Source organism: Crocodylus siamensis, chromosome 3 (assembly GCF_052110815.1).
Source record: "Crocodylus siamensis isolate JL-2025a chromosome 3, ASM5211081v1, whole genome shotgun sequence".
NCBI classification, from domain to species: Eukaryota; Metazoa; Chordata; order Crocodylia; family Crocodylidae; genus Crocodylus; species Crocodylus siamensis.
This window is the reverse complement of record NC_143397.1, coordinates 58,043,581-58,071,537: the sequence shown is the minus strand read 5'-3', so window position 1 is coordinate 58,071,537 and position 27,957 is coordinate 58,043,581. Positions and strand designations below refer to the sequence as shown.

The following is a 27,957-nucleotide window of genomic DNA, read 5'->3' as shown; positions in this document are numbered from 1 at the left end:
TCTGAACTAAACTTGTTAACCCTAAAGAAAGTCTCTTCCCAAAACAGACCGAGGCATAATTGCAAGGCAATGTACAGGAGAAGCTTTTCAGGTTATCGTCCTGCAAACCAGCAGGGGCCAACCTTTTCAGCAGGCATGTCACAAATTAGCCCTCCACCTTCCTGAAGTGCCACCCTGATGGCTTTACCCTGCCGGATTTGTTGCTAGGCTTTTTGCTTTCTGCCCTGGTCTCCCTGTGCTGTCTGCCATTGTCAATCTGTCCCCTCCCTGATCTTCCATGCCACATGCAGAGGCTGCCTGTTCCACTTGTGGTTCATGTACCACAGGTTGGCCACCCTTGCAAAGGACTTCACCCAAGCTCTCAATCACACACACTAAATCCATACAATTTTAAGACAGATTTAGGGCTACCTAGAAATGATCTTTTTATGTGCAAAATCACAGTTCCACAAAACCTGGCAGCTGTGCCTCTGAAGTACTGTAGATAAATACTGCCATTCTCCCAATTTACAGATGGGCAAGAGGTCAAAAGGTCACATCACAGCATTGGTGACAGAACCTATAATATCTCCCAGTCTCTTGTAAAGCTAGGTCATACTGTTGCACTGAGGCTTTTGAAGTACTGACAGAGAAGGCAGAAGTAAAATTTGTCATTGGCTTCTGACTATTAAGAATATGTATGCAGATAGATTTCTCAACACCACTTACACCATCAACACTGCCTGTGTTTTACTGCCTTAGACGTTGAATTCACAGTTGCATGGAACAGGCATAGGCACCACTGCAGCGGTGCACTTGAAAAAAATCACTTCTCTGTGATATTTTTCAAGCAGTAATTCTGATTTACTGGACTAAATAGTACTGGCATCTTAGAGGTCAGAAATAAAGGATGTGCTCTTTACTTCTGAAACAATCAAACTGTTTTATTTGACACAAAGAAGGCAACATTCAGACATGGATCAACAGCAAGAAAAATGTTTATCATGCTGTAAACATCAAACTAACCCAAACTTGTCTTTTAATAGACTGTTTAAAACATGAATGGAAAGGACACACTTATCAAACAACTTAATCATATACTGCACACACTGGCTATGCAGAGATGTTCAGCGTCTATTGGGAGAATCCCCATTCTCCTGGTAGAAACCAAATGTGTACAGACACTCAAGCTTTTTCTCATGGAACAAAAATGGCTGTTCCAGGAGAAAAATAACCTCGGAACAACCAGGGTTAAATTACTCCCAGATATATCTCTACACTTGCTCCAGCTTAACTCTTCCTGGGATCCAGATGGAGTAGACCTAGAGGAAAGGCTCCTGTGACTTCCTAAAACTGGGGTTTACTGGTTTGGAGAAGGCATGGGGGGTGAGGGGCAGCTGTTCCCTACCTCTTCCATAGACCAGGTGGGGAGAGGAGGAGCAGACACGGTTCCTGATGTGAGAAGTGGGGAAGGGTTTTGCCCCACTGTTTCCTCTGCTCAGCTCCTAATGCCTGTCAGCAGAGTGCAGGGAGCAGTACAGCCCCCGCCTGCTTCTCAGACTGCCCAGAATGAGAAGTGGGCAGGGGGGTTGCCTCACTGCTCCCTCCTCTCCCTCCCACCTCCCAAAGACCAGGAGTAGAGTGGAGGAGAGGACGCGGCTTCCACTGCTCGCCAGACCCCAGTCTGGGGTAAGTGCTGGGAGTCCTTCCCTGCTTCTCTACTACCCCCAGGACCAGGAGTGAATCATTCCAGTCTAGCGAAGGCATGGAGAGCAGGGGGAGAGGGGTTACGTGTAGACTGAACTTCTGTATTGCTCCCTCTTCCAGAATGAATTTTACCAGTGGAAATTTCGTAGAAATTTCAGAAATGAATATCTGTTTGCAGCCACTGTGTACATATTATGTACTAGATAAAACCTACTGGTAGCTTTTATTGAACAGAATGAAGTGGTAGGCATCTGTTTTTAGACAGTAAGCCAAAAACTAGAATAGGAAACTTTAATTTTCTTTCATTTTAGATGTGAATTTTCATTTTGCTCGTTCAGGCTGTTGGATACAACAAAACAACCTATGCTAAACTGGCCTCAGGATGCGTATTCTTGCTAACACTAGCCTCAGAAACACTGTAGTTCCATTATACTCTGCATTGTCACTTATTGATAGATACCTTGATAATTTATTATTTAACTAGCAGAGTGGTAAACACCAAAAATGACTGATGCTGGAAAATCCCACCAACAAACAAGATTATTCCCTGCTCATCATGATCTTGAATAACAGCTAAAGAACACTATGGCATGTTCAAAAGAAAGATTAATGCACCTTTAATTCTCCCACCAGTATAACATATTGATGGGCACACAAACTAGTTAATGCAAGGTAAAAGAAGGTGGGAATTGACTGCACATCAGCTGCTTCTTGATAACTGCTCACATGCACACTTTTCCCCTGCAGTAAATGGAAGCTGAACTGTGACTACTTGACAAGGAGCAGCTGATACCTGTTCCCATTTGCTTCACGGTTGCCAGTTTCTTCTACCAGTGAACATACCCATACGATAAAAAAGTTGATATACCATCTATTTAGATAACAGTAAGTCCTAGTAAGTCACCATAAAGGTTTCTACAAATTAATAAAGTAACCGCTAACAATTCTGAGTCTGTTTTATTAATACTGCAATCTCAAGAGCTTCCAATGGGGGTTGGAGCCCCACTTTACTAAGCATTACATAAACAGAGGGGAAAACAGTCCCAATGGTTTAAGAAAGATGAAAAAATATCGACGACAATCAAAATGTAGTCATACATTTTTTTTAAACAGAGAACTGTCCCTTCCAAGCCATGTGCATGTTCCAGGTGTATATTATTTTAACCACAACATTTTCAGGATTGCATCTGCCTCTGTGACAAACACTAAAACATCCCTCCTTTACTTTTAATGAAAGAGGTGGAGGGAGGGGGAAAGAAGTTTGAATAAAGCACACAAGGGAAAGCAACAGATCCAGAAAGGATACAATACGCTTTTCCTCTTGTTAGACCTTTCATACAATTCAGCTGTGAACAAATTTTAAGACCATCAATAACTTATGGAAACCAACAATAATAGATCTTAAGTAAACATATTTATATTCATAAGTAGTACTTGATTCTAGGTCAAATCCACTTGTACTACATTCAATTCAGACCTGGAAAAGACACTGAGTATTGATATGGAACTCATCGCCGACTATCTCTACAAGTGGTGCTTAAAGTCAAGTATCAATAAATCAGTATCTTCTCTCTGTCACCTGAACAACTGTCGAGCCATGAGCATGCTGAACATCAGAGCAGGCAACCACATCCTTTGCAGTGAACATACCCCAACCTACCTTAGGAGTAACATTAGACTGTTCCCTCACCTATAAACATCACATTCAGAAGGTCAGCAGTGAAGTCTCTGCACAGGTGGCTGCAAGGGCTAGGGACAGAAGTTACACGTAGACCGGATTAATTGATTAGAAACTGGTTTAAACCTGTAACAGAACAGAAGCTCAGTGCACGTAAACCAGTTTCAAAATGGCTGAAACTGGTTTAAGATAAAACCTGGCTGAATGTAGTATCAGACTTAACCAATTTGGGTTAAACTGGTTTATGAAACTTCTGTCCCAGACCCCTTCCTCAAATTTACTGCTGGCTGTGACTGTGGACTACAAATCCCAGAGGCACCTGGAAGCAGGAAGAAGTGATGAGCAACCCTGTAGAGTTGTGCTGCTATACTTCTGGCCTGCAAATCCCAGAAACCTTGGGGGCAGCAGGAAGAGTAAGTAAACACACAGCCCATGCTGGCTACATGCCAGAGAGCTGTGCTCTAGCATCTCACAGCTTCTGGCCTGAGCCACTGCAGGCATGTAACTGCATTTCCTGAATCAAAGGAAATGTCTGTTCACTTCTGTTTCAATTTAATGTCTGCAGCTTAAAGTAACCTACAAAGACTGAATCAATTCAGCCTCAGGCTTTTTGACTGCCTGTACTTAGCCCAGATGTTCAGCCAGCACAACTTATGGCACCAACTTCAGAGTTCTCAGGAACACCGCACTTATAATGGTATATGCCCCAAGATAATACCGTGCTCCTCTATGGTCCAGAAATTGTAGCACTAAAAAGCTTGACACTGTACTTAGGGCACCGAGACTCATAATAGGCTGCAAAATTTACACACAAACAGATATACTTCCTGTACTCTCAGGCATTAGACCAAGTGATATAAGAAGATAGACCCTAACATCATTACTGACAATAGAGGCAGGAGATGACGAAAATCATCAGCTCCATCAACTGTTAACTGAAGACCTGAACAGATGGAGGCTTAAGAGGCTTAAAAGTCACATACCATTTGTACATGAAGCCCACAAACTCCTGAAAGAAATTGAGGATGCTAAACCAAACCTATGGGCAGCAATGGAGTGGGCCAACTGTTGGAAAAGGTCAGATTTATTTCTACAGCATTTTATAACACCACCAAATGAGCCCCCCATTGGACATGACTTTGACAGAAAAGCATGGGTCAAGGTGAACAGACTGAGATCTGTATACGGATGCTTCAAAACAACAGTTCAGAAGATGAACAACTTGGACAGCCCCCTGCAGTATCCAACAAATAGCACAGCACTTCATTGAAGTTCCAGACTTTATAAGTGCCCAGATGGGGTATATGGAATCCATAAATTAAGCGATAATACTAGACAGTGGCTCATAGATTTGGAAGTTGATATCTGACACCATACGAAAGAAGAAGAATTCAGCAACATCTGTGATTTAGTACCTTGGGTGTTTGAGGCATAATTAAGCAACACATATAAAGTTCTTTGATTTTAATTTAATTCAGCAGGTTTATGTGCCCACATCCCCCTATCTTACTTTCAGATAGGCATCTTACATACTCACTGGAAGTAAAACATAGAGACAAGAATAATTTATATTGCTAAACTAAGGCTTCAAACAATCAAGATAGCAATGCAGATCCAATGTTACTTTAATTGCAAGTGGATGTACACCTTGTTTGCTAAGGTGGTAGAGGAGAATGTAGACTACAGAAGGAACACAATAAGGTATTTCATTTATTTCCACCTATTTTAGCCTGAATTCAGCTTTAATACCTTGTTTCAGTACATAGGAAAACAAAACACAAAAAATAAAACAACCCAATGCTATATTATGTTATCTTTGAGGGATTTTTAGAGGACCAGGAAGTTTTCAATATCTTATTCTTTTAGTGATTTTTCTTCTTTGAAATGTACTAAAAAAAACCTGTTTACATATTTAAGTAACGCTTCAGAAAATCAGAAAGCCAAGGCAGGTATAGTTGAGATCAGAAACACTACCAGTGTTTCACATATTCTCTGGTGACCCAGATGCCTCTGTAGCATATGGCAAAGCAAAAACAATTCTTTAGTGCATTTCACATTGTAATGCTGCTTCTGTAACTTGTACCATATTGTCTCTAATTTGTCATTATGATTAATCTTACAAAAATTCATTCACCAATTTCCTTCTGGCATTATTGAGAAAACAACAGTAATAAAAATAACAACTTGGAATAATAAGACATGTTTCTATTCCACATCCTTTCTGTACTTAAAAGAAATAAATTATAGGACCACAGGATTCTAATTTCTCTTCTTTTGCGACAAGACAAAAATATTAGGTGATATATTTATTTGTAGAAAGGTTGAATAACTCTGATAAGATGTTCAACATTCACATAACTTTCATTTTTTTCTTTTGTTCTTTTAAGAAATAAATGTAAGTATTCATGAAAACTCTTAGACTGAACTGTAGAAATGAACACAGGCATTTCATAACCATAGGATGCAGAATGTACATCCCCCTGCTCATGTGCCTCAGTCAGCTACTGAAGAATCGGAGGCTTGTTAATTGAATTCTTGGCATTTTTTTCTGAATAGTTAACAAGGGTGTTAATTAAAAAGAGGCAATGGTGACTTTTGTATCTATCCACTAGTAAATGAGATCACAAGCCAAAAGTAGCTGGTCATTTTACATATGCAGCCCAACAACTGTTACATAGCAATGGCTTTCACTTTTTCACTGGCTGGCCAGATTGTATTAAATTGCAGAGACCTATAGAGCCAAGGACCCATAAATAATACATTTCTTTCCAGATGGACCTCCATATCCCAAAGTCAAAGTAATATTGTGTTATACATACACATATACGTTTAGTGATAAAAAAAATTGTAATAAGATGGCAAAATCAAGCGCTCGAGAGTTAGAGCGTCTTGGCTGTGTATGTAATCTTAACTTTGTCCCTTTATATATGCTTTATAATACCATCACCAGTTATATAAGCACATAACATTTTTCCACAGGGCCCCTACTTAACGCTGTGTCCCAAAAGCATGGAGTGTGTTTCATTAGACACTATTCAATATTTTACTCACCTCCGTTGTTCATTAAGTGCCCACGTTCTCTTTACTCCATGTTACCCAAACCCTTATTTGGAGAGAGAAGATTTCTTTCCTTCATGGTCTGGCCCTTAACACTAAAGCATCCAAGTGCTTCATGAATTTTAATTTATCTCCATAGCACCCCATATTATCCACATTTTAAAAATGGAAAACAGGGCTGCACTTTTGCATGTTTCCATTATTTTTAGATGCCCCTTTTAAGAAACTGAAGGCCTGATTTTTCAGACTTCTTATTACATATTACTTTGTGTGTTAAAAGCACATCTCTCATTGACTACAGTTGTAGCTGTGGGCACTCAGCATTTTTGCAAGTCAAACCCCAAGGTGCCAAGTTAGACACCTAATGAACAGGGAGCATATTAGTAGTGACTATCTATGAAAAATCTGATACAAATGACCTACATGGCATTGCACAGGAACTCTAACAGAGGCTGGGACAGTATCCAATTCTCCAGAACAGTATTCAGCTGCTCTAAACATAAGACTCACTTTTCTCTTCCTGAAGTACCTGGCCTCTTTCATTGCCTACTTTTCAATTTTTGCAAAAAAACTCCCAATATCTTACAGAAAACACACTTCTGTCCTACAAAACACTGATTTATCCTCAGAGCAGGTAAATCCAGTGCACTGAATAAGGCAAGGTCCCCTGGAACAATGATAGATATCCATATAATAACAGTTGGTGTTAATACATGTACATAAATTAAAGCTGCATAACCAACCTGAATTCTGGCATCACCTAATTTTTGAGTACTTGATTCTGCAATATTAACAGGTTCTTTTAACGGTGTTTTAATGCAGTTCTGCGCTTGTAATTTCCTATTTTTAAAGCAAACTGTTCCTCCTCCTGCCCCCCAGAAACATGGCATTATATTGACACTGCCATGGGTTATCAGCAGGTTTTGAAGCTTTAGATCCACTGAACAGAGCTCTGCTACTTGCACTAATGGACTAAAACAACAGCGGTCATGTGGAATGGAATGGCAAAGGAGGTTTCACAGATATTTGGTGCCAGCAGAAGAATAGTGGGACTCAGGAATCTTGGATTTTATTCCATGCTTTGAGGGCAGAATGCTCTACAGCAGGGGTTGGCAATGTCTGGCCTGAGTGCTAGATCCAGATCATGGAACTACTGGATCTGGCTTGTGGATGTGGGGATTCAATCACGTTTGCTGGTGGGCATTCTCTTCATGCTGCCATGGGGCCAAATGCTGGCTATGGATGCTTTCCCTGAGCCACTGTGGGGAGAAGCAATGGTGGACAGGGGCGAATCCAAGATTTCCTAAAGCAGGATGCAAGAACAACAACACATGCTGCAGGGGTGGCTACAAACCCTCTGCTCCCAGCTTCCTTCTCCCACTGCCACTGTGGGCAGAACATTCTATGGGAGCATCTTTTAAAAGACCCTAAAGCAGGTGAAAATCCCCCTTCTTTTTCCCCTCCTGCTCAGAGGCACAACACACCCTTCTCCCCTTGTCCTTTCATCTGCCTTTTCCTTCCCTCCTCTTCTCCCCCACTCCCCTGCCTGCCATTACTGCTTTCTCTACTGTTCGAGGTGAGGAAGCTCCAGATCAAGCTTGACTGAGAGGGGGCTCGGATCAGCTGCAGAGGGGACAGCAACAACAAGGTACCTGGAGAGTAGTTCCCCCCAACCCTGCCATTCCTGAAGCAGGTGTACTGCTATTGCTGGTGTCTCCAGCTTAGTCTATCCCCCATTCAGGGGCAAGGAATGGCTCTGGTGCTTATCTGCTCCAGGGACAGTGAGGAAAGGCAGGGGTTACAGGAGTGGGTAGAGGGTCCGCCTTTGAGCAGGAAGGGAAAGGGAGGGAGATTTTTTTCACCTGCTTTAAGGAACTTTAAAAGGTCCTTTGGTCTGTTCCAAAAAAAAAAAAAAAAAAAAAAAGAGGGTCCACTGCAGCGCTGCTGGATCCAGCCCTGGTGGCAGTGGCTTGGGTTTAGCACCTACCCACCCCGCTCTGACCTGAAATAGCATGCTCAGTGCTTACTGAATTCTGTTGAAATTTCAGCTTCTTAATTTGAAGGTGTCTTTACAAATCATGGACATGGGTGGACTCCTGTTCTTCAGAGTTGCTGACTGGTCCACATTTGAGTGGATTATCATAGTAAATGGTACAGTCCTAAAAAAAAAAGCAGTCCCAGGAAAAGAGGTCCATGGGTAACATGGGCAAAATATTTTTTCCTAGTTTTGTTCTTGGAAACAACAGAACTGCTTAACTGATTTTTTTCTTTTTAAATTAGAAGCAGACACATGAGAATTCCAAGCTGAACAGTTAAAGATGAAACCCAACTTAAAACAGTCCCTTAAAATAGTTCTGGGTGAGACCTTAATCAGACAGTGCCACATACATAATTCATTTTTCTTAGGCATGGATCACACATGGATAGCCAAGATATCCAGTACTGCAGAATTTGCTGTTTGGTTCAATCTTATATAAACTCTTTATTTATGATCTAGAAGAAGCAGCAAATTCTATTTTGTTTTAATTTCAAGAAAGTAAAGCCCTATGACAAAATATGTTCTTTCAGCGGAGAAATAGCGACAGCTTTAGCTTGCCTTTTTTCTGTCCAAGGTAAAGAATTTCTGTTGTACACAACAGGAGGAGCTTCAACATGCAACAAAACAGAATAAACATCCGGTAGGTTATTCAGTTTAGAACGTCAATTCATATCTAAACTGCTGTGATGACTAAAATACCTCCAGTGCCCTTTGCATGTTTACAACTAGATCATAGTTCACCATTTCAAAACTAACTTGATAATATAACGTACAAGACCATTTTTGTTTGCAAGATCAGCAAGGAGAAACTTTGTGAAAGAATGAACTTATCAATTACTCTACTAAGCCTAATCTACAGTAGAAAATCAAAGTTTAGAGGAGGTACTATCAATAATAAAAGCAGTTGTCTGATATATTTTTCGAACTATTATTAATAGTTACATCTATGATTTCTATGACTGATAAAAAATTCTCTCTGTTTCTAGTTTGCTTACTTTGTACATTTAACAATTCCTTCTTTGATCAAAAGTTGTTCAGATAACAAAATGGAGGAAAAAACAGCTAAAATATGAAAATATTATTTAAAAACAGAAACGTTGGCAGAGGAATTTAGGGGCAGCTGTTGTATGCATACACAGTTTCAAGATGGGAGTATCCTTCCTTTTAAGTACTGGTCAAAAGAAAATAATATTGTGGTCAATATCTATGAATAATGCTTGATTAAGACTTGGAAGGAGGGAGATTTTGAACAAACACAAGGAAGGGTGATTATGGGTAGGAGAGAATAAACTACAATTGGTTCATTTTTTGGGGTGGTGGGGGTAAAAGGCATTGGCCTGCAAAGAGCAGGGTACAGTTCCTAGAAAGAAGGACCAAATAAAACAATGGTGTTTAATGGAGAACCATGAATTTTCCCATTTGTTTTCAATGTATTTTTCGGCAAAAAAAATCAGAAATAGAGCTTTTAGAATGACTAAATCTGTTACATCAATAAAGCAGACAAATAAACAACTGGAACAATTAAAATTATACTCTAGGTAAGAAACGAAAAGTTACTTAAAAGTAGATCAAGTTCTTCAAAACGTGTTATCCATATGCACATTCCACTATAGATTCACATATAACTCAAGCACTCAAGCTCAGACTTCTTGCCCTATCAGAATCCAAACAGCACACAACCATCCTGTCTCTACTTGTACTCTGCTCTGAGGACATAAAGGGCAGACCATAGCTCTTGCTTTGCAGTTTTCTCTCAACCAGGGAATCCAAAAATGCTAGGGACTATGAAGAAGAGGAAGTACAGGTTGCATATCTTCAAGTTACTCTTCCCTTTCTCTTTTGAGGGTTTGTCCTTATCCATATTCCATGCCAAAGCAGTGCTCAGATCACCTAGAGGCTAGTCTTGGAGTCCTAGGAAACAATGACGGCAGGGATGCCTTATCAAACACAGCATCTGCTCTTTGAGGCTTCCTTGATGATAACAGTTCTTTGTGAGGAGGTAGACGGAATTCAAGATAGCTGTCTTGTAGAAGTCAGGATGAGAAATATTCCACAAGGAAGCCTCTAACATCACTTGAGTCCAGCTCTGACCAAGGCTAGCAGGTTCACCGTAGCAGTATTGTAGAAAATGTTAGCATATTTTGGGTTCCAATTAGATTTTTTCTGGGTCAAAATCATATTGCCTTTAATTGTTTTGGCTCTGAAAATAATAGCAAAGGGGATTCTTGGAAAGGCTTAGTCCTATGTTCGTTAACAGACAAGGCTCTCTTTGAACTGCAGTACACACACAGTGACAGTTCAGCTTTCTGAGAGAGGTTTTAGGGGAAATAAAAGGACTGGTGCAATTCTGTAAAAATCCAACATAGAAACTTGGGGGGCATTCACAAGACTACCTTCCCAAGGTGAAGGGAGCTGTGGCCTGCCCACCCACCCTACCATCTCAGTGTTCATGGTACCTTGAGGTATGTAGAAAAAACATTCAAAGCTTGTGTCTATGGCCATATCTTCATATTCATATTTGGCCAAATTGAATCAGGACAGTGATCCGAATCAATGAATCAAATCACTGTCCCCCAGATTGGGCCAAATCCAAATCCAAATCCAAATCGAACACGGCCCACTTTGTACACCCCTAGTGCTTATTAATCTACTTTCTAGGCACCACAAAAGTGGGCTCTTGAGACCTGAGAGTTGGTGCCAGGGTATTTGTGCTGGGATGTTGCTGAGCATGAACAGGATCTGCATGTGCTACAAAGTCTCAGAACAAAAGGAGTGAGGAGGACATGAAGAGGATCTCAGGAGGTGACGAATAGTGCTGGTGTTGATCATGAGGAGGACCTTTTCATTAAGGAACATAGTCTTGTGGGTTTTGCACAATGCCAAGTCCTGCACTCCGAGATCAGACCCTATGGATTTATTCTGGAGGTAAACATGGAACCTGATCTCACTCTTCTGGTCTGGGACACAAACACTTTATACAGTATTTTGGGGGAGTATGACTCTCCCTCCAAACAAGGAAGGTATTTAATGGAACTACGCAGTTGGCATTGTCTTACTGCAGGACGAACACAGCTTGAATCTAGAAAACCTGAAAGAAGTCATGTCAAAAGGTAAAAGGGGAGGCCTTGTCAAAGTGAGGGGAATGTGTACTTTGTGTGATATACTATGGCAGCCTTGGATCTTACTAGAAAAAAAGGAAGAACCTAGTTTCTGGAAGTGTTAGTAGGCCTATTATAAACTAGGCCATACAGTAGAAACTCTGTTCTGAGCCAAGGCTTTTGGAACGGAACTATCAAGTCAATGTCCCTTGTTATGGCCTTAATGTGGAGTTCAAGCAGTGGCAGGATGCAGGAGTAGAGTACGAGTACTGCTAGTGTGGCTAAAAAGTATGTCTGTGTAATAAAGGTGCTTGCTAAAGGCTCTATGAAGATTAGACCAAGTGCTTTTCTGTATTTGTTTAAATATTAAGCTATAAGTTGTTGCTAAAAGCCTAATTATCGTTTAAGATGTAGTGAGGCCTTGTATAAAGCAAGGCCTAGTAAATTTAGCAAGGCCTAGAAGTAGTAAAGCCCTGTGGCACAGTTAAAATGACCTTATCAAAGGAATGCAAGGCTTATACTGCTATTAGTCAGTACAGTTGAAGTAAAAGAAATCTGAGTGGTCGTACATTATCAGTGTCCTTCAGAAGCTATAAATTAGCTGGAATATTTGAAAACCATTCAGAAGGAAGATGCAGCTCTGTGAAAAGAATTAGTTAGCTGTTGCCTGGATCAGTGGGCCAGTGGACCTTGAGGAGCCCAAGAACTGCATTCCAGGGTCCTTCCTGGTACCCCTTGGACAGCGTTGCTCAAGGACGCCTAACCTTGCTGAACTTTGTAGAAAGAGGAACTTGCTGTGTATCAGGTATCAAAGGGACTGCTGATAAGTTGCCGATGTGAATTGCTTTTGTCTGTCACCATTTGTCTTGTTACTACGTGTAGTTGTGTTTTTGTTAAGTCAATAAATCTTTTTTAACTTTCTACCCCCGACCACACTCTCAAACCCTCCGCAGGTGGCTGGGACAGCTAGGGCAAAAATGTTTAGGCTTAATTGCTTGAGGTGCATGTGCACTCAAGAGTGCATGTAGATAAGCAGTGGAAAGATAAAATTTGTTGCCATCAGAATGTTCTGGGCAAACAAGGGGAAAGACCAAAGAACTGAGCAAGAGGTAGGCATAGAATGCCTTCTACTCATCACCATTTTATCGTAAATGAGTTTTGGGATGCATTAGTATGATTGTGATGGGTTTGATGCACCCTCTTTGGGAATAAACCAAAATACAGTGCCAAGCTAAGTGTCTTAAAATGAAGACAAAGTTGGTATAAAAGATGAGTATAAAATAAAAAGGTATGGACAAACCATCGTATAATAGATTCTGTTCCATGAGCCCTGACATTTATAATGATGCAAGCAAGTAAATCTTTCATCACAAACCTAGGGATTTCATGTATCTTCTGTTCTCTGACCTTTTTTAAAACATGATTATATATAAATGTATGTCTTATTACTCCTTTCAATTTAGTTGGTTCTCTAAATGATGACTATTTTAACCAAGAAAAAGAAATAAAAAATAATAATATTCTCAGATGTACCATTTGTCTCTACTGAAACTATGAGTTTGCCTTTACTCAAAGAAATGATCATCCCAAAGGCAAAATGCAATGCAAATTTGTTCATGTATAAGTAGTCATACTGCATCTGGAACAATTTTACTGAAATATGGTGTTACTCTACATTCAAGGACATCAGCCTGAGCAGAGAATATACAATGCCCATTTGTTTTCTTTATATAAGACAAAACATCAACATATTTGATCAAGGAATCAGAAATCAATCCTTAGTCAAATAAACATTTTACTTTTTTATATCTGAAAGATTAAGGTTTTCTTCTGTTCTGAAGATAAAAAATCTCCTGGATTTGTGTAGTCTGTGTTTGATATCCCTTCCCCACATTATAACAAGATAGCTCTCGAGATAGGCTTGCACACATTTCCTGAGCATCCCTAAAAAGGACTAGCAAAATATCCTCCTTAACCAATGCCATATGTCACATAGTTCAGTGGTCAGACAAATAAGACTTGCCAAAAGTACCAATACAATCGTTCTTGTAACTTTCATCCAACATTAAGAATAATAAACTGGGCTCAATGCTTTAAAAGTGCTTCCTTCGCAAATATAAGGGAAGACTCCCTGACTTCAAGAAATAAAAAAAAAAAATCAAGATCCATTCTCCTATTTTTTCCTCTGTAACATTCTAGCATGCATTATGCTTACTCAATCCAACAAGGAACTTTACTGTAGCTTGCAGATGGCTTTCAGGATAAAGTTGATATGTTTCTTCAATTTGTAAATTCCTTAGGGAAGAGATCTTATCCTCCTGCTTGTTAACAGAGGGCACATCTACATCATGTCAGGTTGCATGAGGGAGTGTTACAGTAAAATACAATATGTCTAGGAACAATGGATTCAAGCTGCAGCAGAGGAAATTTAAATTGGAGATTAGGAGGAACTTTTAGATTCTCAAGAGCAGGTTGGACAGACACTTGGCTGGGATGGTTTAGTTGGGCTGATCCTGCCTTAAGCAAGGGGCTGGACTGTATGATCTTTTCAGGTCCCTTCCAGTACTACTTTCCTGTGACTCTATGTCTGCTCTGCACATGCTAAAACTGGAAATGTAATATAGCTGTCTTAGAGCTGCTGTGAATGTGCCAATGAACACAGCTGAGACAGCGTGTCCTTGTGCTTGCTCAATGCTAATCTATGTTACAGCCATTTCTGGGTTTACATGTGCAGAGTGGGCATGCCATGCTTCACTGTAGCACCCTGTCATGTGGACTAGAGGTTGGATAAATATACTGAATGCCAGCATCTCTCTGGAATTACATAAAGATATCAATGTAAAGACATCAAGAATAAGTTTACAGAATGTAAAGACTGCAGATCAGGTACTCAAAGGCTACAAAAAGACAGAATTAAGGTTCTGTCAGCTCAACCTTAATTCAGCCTTCTTTTACATATGCATGATGACAGTTTTTAATTAGACCAAACACTAGATCACAAGATCCCCAACTTACTTTGACTAATATTTCAATATTTCTTTTTATCTTCCCAATTCAGTGTATTGTCTGACCCCTATTTAATAATGTGCATCAATTAAACACTGAAAGGAAACAAAAATAACTTCCTCAAGAGCATTTCTATGATTCTATCAACATATACTTGAGTACTTCACCCAGATTAATAAATTAATCATTACTGTAGTCTGTAGATGGCTTTCAGGAGTCTTTGGCTACTCCCTTGATATGAGGATGATATCTATTGGAGGAGTGGAAGGGGGGAATTTTTGGTGAGTTTTAAGATGGCTGAAGAATCCAATCTGTGCTCTTCCAGTTTTTCCACAGATATGACAGGTGGTACCTTGTGGAGGGGGGGGACGGGGGACGAGCGCACAGCTGTTGGCCAGGATGTTGTACATTTCCTTTCCTCTTCTGCCATTCTTGGCTTCCTGACCAAGGTGGGTCTCTGTAGTGCTTCCTCTGTCCTCTTCGGATCCTCTTGCCATGAGTGAGTTGGGAGAAGAGGACTTGCTTCGGGAGACAAGTGTCAGCCATCTGCACACCTTAGCCAGTCCAGTTGATGTTTCGTGATCTTTGCCTCTATGATGGTTATGTTAGCTGCAGAGAGGATTCTGGCATTGCTGCAGTGGTCTTCCCATCTAATGCAAAGGATCTTCCTAAGGCAATGTTGATGGAACCATTCCAGGTGCTTAAGATGTCTTTGATATGTCACCCACGTCTCACACCCACAGAAGAGTGTGGGGATAACCACTGCATTATAGACCAGGATCTTAGTTTGGTAATTTGTGGGGGAGGGAAGCAGCTTGTGCTGGGGCAGACTGATAGAGCACCTTGGTCTTCCCAATATTAAGGGAAAGTCCCAGGCTATGACAGGCACCTAAGAAAAGGAGTAAAGTTGATGTGTTTCTCCAATTTGAGAAACCTATAACATTGAATAAGATTATTATCCCCATTTTGCAACTATTAAACTGAAGCACTGAGACACCAAATCCAAAATTCCTATTTTGTGTTGCTTAATTTTGGATGTGTAATGCCTAGGGCTTTTTTCTGCCCCCAGAGTACCTGATATTTTTATAGCACTTCATATTTCACCCAGAGAATTAGAAACACAGTTAGTAGTCAACTGTGAAATCTGTGGATAGGTGTACTGACAGATAGGAATTCTGTGGCAAAGGCAGAGATAATATGCAGCTTTCCAAGATGACATGCAAAGCCCAAGATTGGGGACGACAAAAGTAAAAAAGAAAAAAAAAGGCATGATCCTGGTCAATTTAGAAACAGAACAAGCAACAACAAAAGCCTCCTTGCCTTACTGCTGTCTAAATCTCCAGAAACATTTGGGATTTGAGTAAAATCACTAGACTGTAAAATATTAATCATATTTACATATAATTAATACTTATATTTTTAAGAACAAGTGATGAACTTTCACTCTTGAGGTCATTTATCTATATCTAAGCTGGGTGAGCAGTGCTAATGGAAGTTGTTATGACAGACCTGGATGGATGTTTGATGGATTTTCCTGTTGTTTCTCAATCCACTTCCTATTAGATGAATGTATGTCATGCCTACAGTTTTTACTCTTGAGGTTATCCAGAATCTGTTCCTGGTTCAGGATAGCATGAGCACTCATGGAATTTCTCCTGAGCATTTAGGCAATTTTTATATTTGAGGGTTGTGAAATTTTATGGCTACTATATGATGGATTAATGGGCTTTGTGAAGAACTTTTATCTTTTTCTCTCTTTTGATCTCATGTTCTTTCCTACCTCTCGCTAGAATGTTCAATGGAGACATGAGGACCCTTCAGGGTGCACAGGCTGCTCTGACAGGGATTGCTGACCAAAACTCTTCTGCTCACATGCACAGCACATGCACATCCAGAATCTATCTATCTAAAAAGAAAACGATTCAAAGAAAGATTCAAGTTTCCATTACCGAAGAATCAAAAGGGTCGTGACAGAAGTTCACAAACTGAGTTAAAGGGAGACATTTACACAGTACAAAATAGTGGTTTTAGTCAGTGATTATGAGCTTTACTTTCATTTGAGCTAATTTAATGTAAAATCCAATTAAACAATGCAACTTAGTACTACAATACGGACACATTTAGTAAACATAACACTTTCTCTTCATTTTATAAGCACTGAATATATTTCAGAGTTTCCAATGCATTTTAAAGATTCATGTCACTACATAATGTATGACACTGGGTAAAATGTTCATAAGATATTTATGTACCAAACACATTTTATTCAGTCACAGAGCTGCTTTATGGCACTATGCTGCCAAAAGGTTTTTAAATGTTTCAAATGGCAGATATGATAATAGCAATTTTGCTGTTCATATAATTTACAGAAGAAACAAGTCTCCATATTCTAGGCAGCATTTAGAGCTGAGAGGGCAAAAATTTTACATGAGGGGATTGAAATAATTAATGATCAAGAATTATCCTATTCACTTGGTATCTTAAATGATGAAAAAACTAAATACCCAAGAATTGTATTAATAGAAGCACAATTCAATTGTATATTGTTTACATAAATGAAAGAGAGCAAAAAGGCAAGGGCAGTGGAGAGAAGGAGGGGGTGGGAAAGAGAGAGACACTAATTGAAATGTTTAGTTTATTGAGGAGTTTTCTAAGCAGTAAAACAAATGTTTACCACCAAAGTTATTTTTAACCACCTTAAAAATTAATCATTTCTGGCAAGTTATTATAAGTACAGCTATTTTTTTAAGGCTTGAAGCATAGTCTGTGATATGCCAATGTCAGTGTAACAAATAACTACTGTTATATGACAAATAGAATGAAACAAGATAACATTCACCTGTCTGTGACCCTTACTGGATGACAACAGTCTGAGCAGAGCACCATGTTAGTCATTTCTGTGCCAGTAATATCACACTTCAAGGAACAGGTGGCAGCCTGAAAACTAACAATTAAAAAAAAATTCCTTGCAGCATTAACAAAGGACTGCCACACTCACACAGGCTAATTCTGCTTGAAACACATGCTAAGGGCCAGACGGTGGCTTTTACCAGCCACTGCTGCATTAAGAATGTATGCAGAGAGACACTACATCAGCTGCAATGGCTGGAGGCATTCTGCCTTTGGAGAACACAGGCAGGCTGCGGGAGGCACAGGGGGGTAGCAGAAGCAGAAATATGTTCCTCTCTCAGCACTACTATCAGACTACCACCTGGTGTGGAAAGCTAAGAAGTGTCAACTCCTCATTGGTTGGTTGAGTGGCACTAGCACTGCAAACAGCTGCCTGAGAGACCCTTTCACTAAGGGAGGGTAAGAAGAGAGATCACACACTGATAGGAAAAGAAAGGATCCCAAAGCCCTGTACTCCACTGCAAAGCAATTTTGGGTCTTTCCTTTATTTACAGACTGTGTCTCAGGTAGTTCTATATACATAAGCCAATTACATTAAAATCAATAACCAATATCTTCTATTAAAACCTGCAAGGCTGTAATTATACTATATCTGATCATCTAAAAAAGAATCCATGGAAATCCTTTTTGAACCCAAGCAAAACAAATTTTAGAAAGGAGGATATGTGTGTTCAGAAATAAATGCTCATACACACACACTGTACTCTAGTTTAAAAAAAATCAGGCTCAACATTGCATTCAAGAAGGCAATTTTAAGAACACGATCATGCAGGAATATTTCTTCTTTTTATAACAAAAGTCCTACGTAAATAACATCAAAGAGCAGTTCTCTAATTAAGCTGTTTTAATAGAAGGGAAATTATTTCAATATTCTGAAAAGAAAGGCTCTTATGCTTTAAAATATATCACTTTATTTTAGAAACATACTTCATCTTACTAAAACATAAAGTTTAAAATGTACAACAATTCATCCTTTTCCTTTGATATTTCAGTTCTCTTGATAACAATTCTCCAAAGAAAAACCCTGTTTACTGAATCATAGAATCAGGGTCGGAAGGGACCTTGTAGATTTTCAAGTCCGAGCCTCTGCCTGGGCACGAGAAAAACTGGGCTCAAATGATTCCATCCAGATAGGCATCAAGCCTCTTCTTGAAGACCCCCAGGGTAGGAGCCAGCACCACTTCCCTTAGAAGTTGGTTCCAGATCCTAGTCACCCTAACTAGCAGTAGCTCTTACGGACGTCTAATCTAAACCTACTCTCCAACAGGTTCAGGTCCCGCAGTCTCTCACAGTAGGGTCTGCCCTGTTGTCCCCGGATCATGAGGTATACTCCTCTTTGGAGATAGCACCCCACCTTCCACCAGTTGTACACCGCCTTTTTGGCAATCAGGCATTCTCGGATGCCCTTGATGAGCTGGGGGGCTTTCCTGCACTGATATAAGATCAGCTGGTATAAATCAACAGGACAGAACTATTTGCTTCAGTAAACTGTTAAAATATTTTTTATCCATGAAGTAAGAGGCCACAAGAAAAGAATTATGCAAACTCAAAATTTTACATAAATAGATTTGAACCTGTTGGAAGAAGCTAGTCAGCAGTCGAACTGTATACTGAAGTACCAAAAGCAAAGAAAGAAAAAATTACTAAATAGATATGTATAAGTTAATGGAAGTAATACATCTCCAAATGAAGAAACAAAAAATAAAAAGCTCTAAATAAATGAGGCCCTAAGATTGATATTCATTCCAGGGTCAAAAGAGTGCAATGCTTTCTTTTCTTTTCTAACAGAAATAAGAGTCCCCATAGATTTTTCTGGGAATTTTTGCAAATCATAGGGCGCGTCTACATGTGCCAATTTAAGGTGCATTAGCCATTTTTAAGGCACATTAAGGGCACAGGTCTACACATTCATGCCCTTAATGTGCCTTCAAAATGGCTACTTTAGGCTATTTGCATCTAAATGTGATACCTGCAAAAGCAGGTATCAAATTTAGACATGAATAGCTAAAGCGCCTTAACATGCATGTAGATTTGCTAAGGTGCATTAATGTTATGTATGTTGACTGATTTGGGACTAACTTTGGTTCCAAAGTAGTCCGTACACCACATTAATGTGCCTTAGCGCATGCACGTCTAGACGCATGCCAAAACTGCCTTAATACACATTAGCCAAATGTGCATTACATTTGGACAGGTGTAAAAGCATGTGTAGACATGCCCAGTGTCAAGGGTGCTGAAAATGGAGAACAGCATATAAACAAAGCCAAAATGTAATTTAAGAAACCAGAAAAAGCAGTTTAAATTCTTTTAAAGATATTCTACTGAGGAAGAAGAGAAAGCAAGGAATGAGAGTTATATCCATGTTATTAAATTTCTTAGAATGAATAAAAAGGAGCTTATTATTTGTAAATTAACAGGATAAGGAGGCTAAGACATCTGCTGACATCGTGTAATGAATGGCAGATGATCTGTAATGGTCATACCTCACTATTTATTTTTATATAAATGAAAACTGGTTTAACTAAATAGACTATATATATGATCCATTATATTGTAAATCATTTTGGAGTGTTTATTTACTCAGAATATTTGACTAATTAGTAAAGTCCAGAATGTAAGTTACTAAACTGTTCCAAAATAACTATAAATAGATTTACTGTAGTGGGCAGAGCCATCCCTGGGGCGGGGTGTCAAATCAGGATGACCGCTCTGGGCTCCATGCTTTGGGGGCCCCTCAGGGCTGGGTAGAGCGGCTGGGGTGACACCACACTTCCACCGGCTTCATGTCCAGTTGCTTAGCACCCCTACCTCTGCCACCAAATCTGGTGCGGCGGGCTGCTCGGCACACCCCCACTGCCCACCGCCGCTGGCTTCCTCCCGTCCAGGGGCGGGGCCCAGCAACAGGCTGATTTGCCCTGGGCTCTGCACCCTGCTCAGGTCATCTCTGGTAGTGGGTATCAACTCATAAATGTTTGTGACTACAAAACAAAATTTAGTGAGTTCATCCAGAAATGCAATATTAGTCCCTTACAACTAATTTACTTCTGCCTCCAGCAGAAAAACTGGAAAAGGTTATGGGCTAACTCTAATTACAGATTTATATATCTACAAATTTGGCACGTGTCCCCCAGACTGGATTCTAAAGCTCAGAGACTAAACTAGGCTAGCTAAAATGAAACACTAACACAAGGGAAGTCTAAATCCCACCCCCTCTGGAATTCAGGCCATAAATCAGGGTTCCTGACATGCTTCCAATGAACAGAGCTATGTGCTGCTACTCTTACAAAGAACTGAGTAGGACTCTCTTCTTTTAAAATGGGGTTTCTGAAGAAGGTAGCAGAAGTGAAGTAGAAGTGATGGCCAGGGTGATAGGGGTTCCTACCTTTAATATAATAGCCTACTGGGAGCCTATAAGAAACTGCTCCCGGGACTGTTAATACATTTCACAACAAAAAAATCCCTTGAGAAATACAGAAATATCTTGAAAGCAACCCAGCTCTCAACCTTACATAGCTGAGTGTCCTAACTATTAAGTTAAGAGTTAGGTTTCCTCCTGTACACTCTCTCTTTCTGGCCCCATGAATTTTGTATTACTTTCTGCACAGTGGCACAGCTTCAAGAAGAGAGATGGAGACTGTGTCAGTTCGTATGCCTTCAGTCTGAGGAGTGTTATAATCATTAAGCTATCACACAAAAGGTGACTCCTCTCCTGGTCTCACTTGAAAAATAAGTAACACTACATTTTGTGAGGGGCTTATACAGTAGATACAAGTTAAGTACGCTTTGAATCTGAGTTGGGGGACTTTGGTACTGCTTTACCTCAATCCTGGATCCCAGTTGGGCTTAAAAGGGAAATATACACTTGCCTGCTCAGTTCTAGATATGCACAAAAAATAGACTCCAAGCACCTGCTAAACTTTGAGCTCAAAAAGGGAGTAGCCCAGTGAGTTCTGCTACTTCTAAGCTTTGATGGCTGTTGAATGGCAATTTTTAGATCACAAGTGTGGACTTAAGTCTCTAAAACAAAACTAAGGCAAACTTCTGACCCCCTTATTTTTCTGGAATGTTAAGTAGGCCAAAAATATTCAAAATATGTCAAATGTCATTCTGTTTCATGTTATATGAGTATCAATCTTCTACTTTTAAGGGTTAGTTTAACCTGTCCTCTGTTTTCAAAGGTGGTTCTTCTTTGTCTCAGTGTGGCTACTTTTCCCTTAATCTTGTTTGACTTGCCTTTTACCACACTAGGGCAAACAGGGGTTTACTTCAGTTTACTTCTCCCTAAATTGAAGTGGTGGGTTTTTAAAAACGCCGCTTCAATTTATGGTGAAATAAACCTCTGTGGTGTGTATACAAAGGTTGGGCCTGATCCTTCCTTGCCTCTCCAGTGGTGGGGGGAGGGAGGGCAAGTTTCCCAGGCCAAGTGGTCCCTGAGCTTTGGGGTGGGGGAGTGGCAGTGCTTCCCTCCGCAGCGGTGGTGACACCCCCCCAGGTAGCACCTGACTGCAGGCACCTGGCCATTGTGGTCTCAGGGGGCACTGCAACCACAGAGGGAAGCACCAGCCCCCCACAGTCATGGAGGGAAGCACTGGCCCCCTCACAGCCATGGAGGGAAGCACCGGGCCCCTGCACAGCTCAAGCAGGCAGGCAGGCTCCAGGGAGGGAAAAAAAAATAAGGCTCACTGCTTTTTTATTTTTTCTTCAGTGAAGTCTGCCTGCATGGGCTGCCTGCACAAGTCCTGAGCTGCATGGGGCCCGGTGGTTCCCTCCGCAGCTGTAAGGCAGCAAACTAAAACACCTCAGACATGTTTTATTTTGCTGCGTCCCAAAGTCATTTAATGCACAATGTGCTGCTGACAGTGTACACAGCCACATCATTAAAGCACATTACACAGCTGACAGTGTAAATAGTCACACCATTAAAGCGGTGGAAAAGGGCATTTAAGCCATATTAAAGATAAATTTTGTGGCGTGTACAAAGGCCCTAGGCAACTTCCTTGCTGGATGTCAATATCATGCACACACACAATAAAGGGGGGGAGGTCGGCAGGCAGGGTTGTTTTATTAGACCAACTGAGTAGCTGGAAAAAAAGTTTTAGGCAAGCTTTTGGGTACAGTCACCTTTCTTCAAGCATAAGGAGTTGCTGCTGGTCTGAGACTCCAAGGAATAAGAGAACCTAAAAGTGTAACAGGATGTCAGTGAAAGTGTAAATAGACAGAAATTAGAAAGACGAAAGGTAAAACAGGTAATGGAGGGGGAAGCAGGCAGAAGAAAAAAAGGCCAAAGGGAGGTCAGCATTTTAAATTAATTCATGCAAATCAAATACATATGTTTATTTTTTAGTTATGTTGTCTTAAAACATAACTCACATATGCTCACACGCTATGTAGGAAAATCCAAGTTCCTCTGAAATCAACAGGAGTTTTGTTGTTGATTTCTAAGAGGCCAGAGCTTCATACAGTGGCCTTACTTAGATCAGGCATTTTTGAACTTCAGAGTGTGGACAACTGTTTGGGTGAGATTAAACATTACAATTAGACCTTGTTAAGAGCACCTAAAACTTAAATGATCACACATTAAGGCTCATTAACAAATTCTAAGTGCCCTCCAGTTCACCTAGTTGGTTAAATAAAGGATATCACCTCTGCCATACAGCTATAACCGATATATCTGAAAAATGGCAAATATTGAATTTTAGTCAGTTTTTAAAATGAAAACACCATAATTTTACAAGAAGGAAGTAAAATTTACCACCTGGAAACCTGAAAGCTGATACCCTGCTCCTGCCTGTTGTTCCAGTTAATTTACATTCTCACAGAGCTCAGAGGCACCTTAACATGAAAGAAATTCCTGCCCAGGAGAGCATTCCATATTCCCACTCTTCTGTGAAATATGAAACATCATAATTAGAAGGAAACACAATTCTATATCCTGCTTGCCACCAGACAACTCTGAGGTAAAAAGACTGTTCCAACTGTATCTGAGCCTAATTTGCAAAAATGAACTATTCCAACCGGGAGATTTTACAACACATCTAGCTCTCAGGTGAAATATGAATTTACATTTGCACCTAGGAGAAATTTTACAGTCTTTGCATTCTCCTATGCCTGAGATAGGGTGAGCATGACTGAAGGCTTGCAAATAAAGACATTTTCTTTTGCAAATACCTAGTTGGTCTAATAAAATATATCACCTCTGCCACAAGTTCTGATTCCAGATGCCCTCTAGGCATTTTACAGTTGCACCACTTTGGGTGAGAGCTGTCTTTGAGCTGGGCTACCCAGCTTGACTAGGTTAACTTCTGGGTGTTCACCTGAGATTAAAAAAACAATTTGCTGCTCCCCCTAGGGAGGGGTGAGGAGGAGCAGGTGGGTGGAGAGCTGCTACGCTGCTGCCTATCTGCCCTACAAACTGCTCCCCCAACCTCCAAATCATCTCCTCTGCCCTCAGAGTGGTCCCCTGGCAGGCCTATTGCCCTCTTGGCCCCCCAACAGCCTCTCCACTCCCAGATCACTGCCCTGCTGCCCTCATCAGCCCAAGAGCAGTAGAGATACCAGTGGGGAGAGGGGTTCCCCCTCCCTGGCTGCTTCTGGGGTCCCTGAAGCCCACACCAATCCTTTTTGCTCAAATGCAGCCCTGCTGAACCTGCAAATGAAGGAGGAGCAAGAAGAAGGGGGCAAAGAGCTGCTGAAATGCTGCAAGTCCCAGTGGGGGCTGGATGCAGGTGCATGGGGGTGGTGTGGGCTGTAGGGATCCTGGGAGCAGGCAGAGAGGGGAAATCCCCCTTCCCATCCCACTGCTACTGCTGCTTTCAGGATGACTGGGGTGGCAGGGCAGAGATCTGGAGGTAGGGGAGTGATTTGAGGTACAGGGGCCAATTGGGAAGGGGTGCATGGAGGGCAGAGGGGTGATTTGGTAGGCAATTCAAGCACCCTTTACCCCCTTTGTACTCAGCCTATACTGTGGCTAGGGAGCTGGTGAACTGGATTGACATGGAGTAGACTTGCAGCCCCTGGCCACATGCCTGTTCACTAGCCCTCTAGTGGCAGGTCTGAGCAGTGGACATTAGGTATTAACTTCAAACATGTGACTGATCACTAGCATGTGTTAAATTGAACACAGACTGACATTTCTTAGAATTAGTATTTGGTAACTCTAATGGGTAATCTCACCCTTTGTATAAGCTGAAAGGATAGCATTTACACACATGGTATTTACACTTAAAGCCCAAAAGAGCCCCAGAAGATAACCTGGGTTTGACACACATTTTATACTAAATATCATAGATGCACAGTTCAAGGTTTATATGATAATTTTAAGGCACACTGCTATCTGGATTAATTTTAAAAAAAAGCTAGTTTCTGACATAGCACACTCCAAATACAACACAGATTCATAGATTGTAAGGGCTGGAAGGGACCTCACAAGATCATCAGGTCTAGTCCCCCTGCACTAGGCAGGAAAGACAACTGGGGTCAATTGACCCCAGCGAGATGACTGTCCAGTTCCCTCTTGAAAATTTTCAGGGTAGGTGATTGCACCACCTCTGGAGGAAACTTATTCCACAGTCTGGACACCCTGACTGTGAAGAAGTTTTTCCTAGTGTTGCACCTGAAATGATCTTCCAGGAGTTTGTGGCCATTACTCCAGGTTTTCCCCTAAGGATGCCTTGGTGAAGAGTTGTTCACCGAGCTTTTGATGTATTCCCCTGATGTAGTGCTAAGCTGCTACCAAGCCCCCTCTTAGGTTTCTAAAGAGGCCCAAGTCTCTCAGCCTTTCCTCATATGGCTTGCCTTGCAAGTCTCTGATCATATGGCTGGCTCTTTTCTGGGTTCTCCCAAGCTTTTCCACTTGTTGAAGTGCAGCGCCCAGAACTGGACACAGTACTCCAGCTGCGGTCTCACTAATGCTGAGTAAAGTGGAAGAATCGCTTCCTTGGTTTTGCATGAGATTCATTGGTTGATTCCTGTCAGAGTGTTGTTTGCCCTGCTGGCTACAGCATCGCACTGGCAGTTCCTGTTCATTCTATGGTCTATTACTATTCCTAGGTCCCTTTCAGTCATAGTGCTAGTCAGGTAGGGTCCACTAAGCCTGTAAGTATGTTGGGGATTGTTCGTCCCGAGATGGAGAACTTTGCACTTCTCAATGTTGAACCTAATATAGTTCTGACCTGCCCAACTTGCTAGCCTGTCTAGGTCTGCCTGTATCTGCAGCCTATCTTCAAGCATCACCACGCTCACCCATAACTTGGTGTTATCCACATACTTGACCAGTGAGATCTTAAAGCTTTTAAAATTCCTTTAAAATATTTCTATTCCTATGCTGTTGGTAAAGGTCAAGGGAGAAGCCAATTTATCAGACAGAACACTGAAATCGAAACTGACAAAATTCTGTCAAATAAACAATGTAAAAGAGAGAGACAGAAAATTTTTCTATGTAGTCCTATTATGTATTGTTTGTAGCAATAATTGGTACACAAATTTCAGATAGATATATACTTTTCTAAGTTCAAAATAGATAAAGGTTATACTACACCATCAGTGATGGGCAAGAAGGAAGAAATCCAAAGGATATTAGTTTAAATCAAAGTTAGACAAATTAAATTTCAAGTCAAGTTCTACTAATCATAGCTCCTGTTATCCATCACTGAAAGAAAAGTAGTAGAGGAAGTGGAGAAGGAGACGGCACAAAAATACATACAATAGAGGCAAATTCTCTGAAACATATACTGGCACTTCTGTCTTGTACTGCAACAAGACTGGTTTGGAAGAAGCTAAAAATAAAATTACAACTAAATGTATTCAACAAATGCAATCAAATATTGGAAAAGAAAATCAGTCAGAAATGCTTATCCAACCAACTGAGATTATCACATCTCTATGCTAATCTTGTGTTTCTAATTAACAGATAAAATGGAAAAATCTAAACAATAGCATGTGGTAAAAACTAAAAAGCAAGAAACAATTCTTCAAGCTCAATTTAATTAAATGGATATGCAGTGGCTGCGCACTGCTGTATTCATGCAACCACTATTCATATTTTAATTTAACAACAGCTCTTCATGCAAAAATGTTTTTTATATTTCAAGTCACTGACTTCTGTTCTATCTTTAGTTCTAGTACCAGATTAAAGAACTAGTATCTTTGGAATTTAGATGAGAACATGGATTAAAAGATCTTCACATACTGAGATGAAGCATTAATCACTTTAAACCTACTACAGCTGAAGTACTTACTTACACCTACCTCAAGAGATACTGGAGCATAATATGAACATGTGAAACAATGGACAACACTGCTGCTACCTTGGCCCAACTGCTGAAAGTCTCAGCAAAAGTGAGACTCAAGGAGTGAGTTTAAAACAAGATGACAGGTTGACTTTGATTTTAAATGTAAGATACCAAAGGCCAAATTCCAAACCAAGGTAATAAAGCTACTACTAAAAAGTAGCTTGATACATGGCAGTAGAATCAGATGATGAGCAATCTTCAGTATCTTGATAAAGGCAAGTCAAATGCATGCACTCTTAAATAATGGAAAAATAAGTAACTTAAAATGTCTATTGTAACTTTAAACAGATCCTTAGCATCATAAACAGAGAAAAACAGTAATGCAGAAGAAGTACAGTATGGGAAAAGAAAAATGTCCTTTTATTTTTGGCAACCTACATAAAAGAAACAATTTCTAATGATACATTATTTAGGACCTGATATTTTTATCTTACATGGCTAAAGTATACATCGGGGTAGGCAAAGTTTTTTGGTCGGAGTGCCGGAAACCCCCACAATGCCTACCTTGGAAGGTGCAGGAGTGCTGGCATGCAAGAAAAACAAAATGAGGGCAGGATGTCCTGTGTGTGCCCCTTGCCCCCACCCAAAGCCCCTGCCCCGCAGCCCTGCTGTCCCTCAGCCCTGCTGCCCTGTGCCTCCCAGCACGGGCTCTGTGGCTGGCAGCAGCTACCCAGACCTGGGGCTGGCTGCAGCTGGGAGGCTCCAAACAGCTGTGCCAGGCTCCGGAGCCCAGGCATCAGCTCTGTACCAGTGCATGCACCCGTGCGTTGGAGCAGGTGGTGGGGGAGGGGCCTGAGGTAGCGCAGCCCCAGTCTCTCCTCTGCTCCCAGCACAGTGCAGCCTGCCCTGAGATGCCTGTGCAGTCGCTGCCAGCATGGACCTGATGCTGGAGCTGTGGAGCCTGGCGCAGCTGTTTTCATAGTTAGTTTCATAGTTTCTAGAGTCGGAAGGGACCTGAGCAGATCATCTAGTCCGACCCCCTGCCATGGCAGGAAAGAATACTGAGGTCAAACGACCCCAGCAAGATGTTCATCTAACCTCCTCTTAAAAACCACCAGGGTAGGAGCCTGACCACTGCTTGCTGCAGCTGGCAAGAGCCCAGGCTGGCTACAAACAGCTGTGCTGGGCTCCGGAGCCCAGTCACCAGCATTGTGCTGGGAGCCAGCGAGGGACTGAGGTTGCACTGCCTCAGGC

The 27,957-nt window shown here is 41.0% G+C and overlaps 1 protein-coding gene and 1 long non-coding RNA gene across 3 annotated transcripts in view; one reads left to right on the top strand and one right to left on the bottom strand.

The window, feature by feature from the left end:
- The window catches only part of LOC149868300 (uncharacterized), a 148,633-nt gene extending 146,101 nt beyond the window's left edge, over positions 1 to 2,532 (top strand). The window contains exon 5 of the long non-coding RNA XR_016441217.1: positions 2,434 to 2,532. This is a non-coding gene — a long non-coding RNA (uncharacterized LOC149868300). The remainder of the gene's footprint in view (positions 1 to 2,433) is intronic.
- Positions 1 to 27,957, bottom strand: part of FER (FER tyrosine kinase) — a 373,188-nt gene that overhangs the window by 50,413 nt on the left and 294,818 nt on the right. The window lies entirely within an intron of this gene.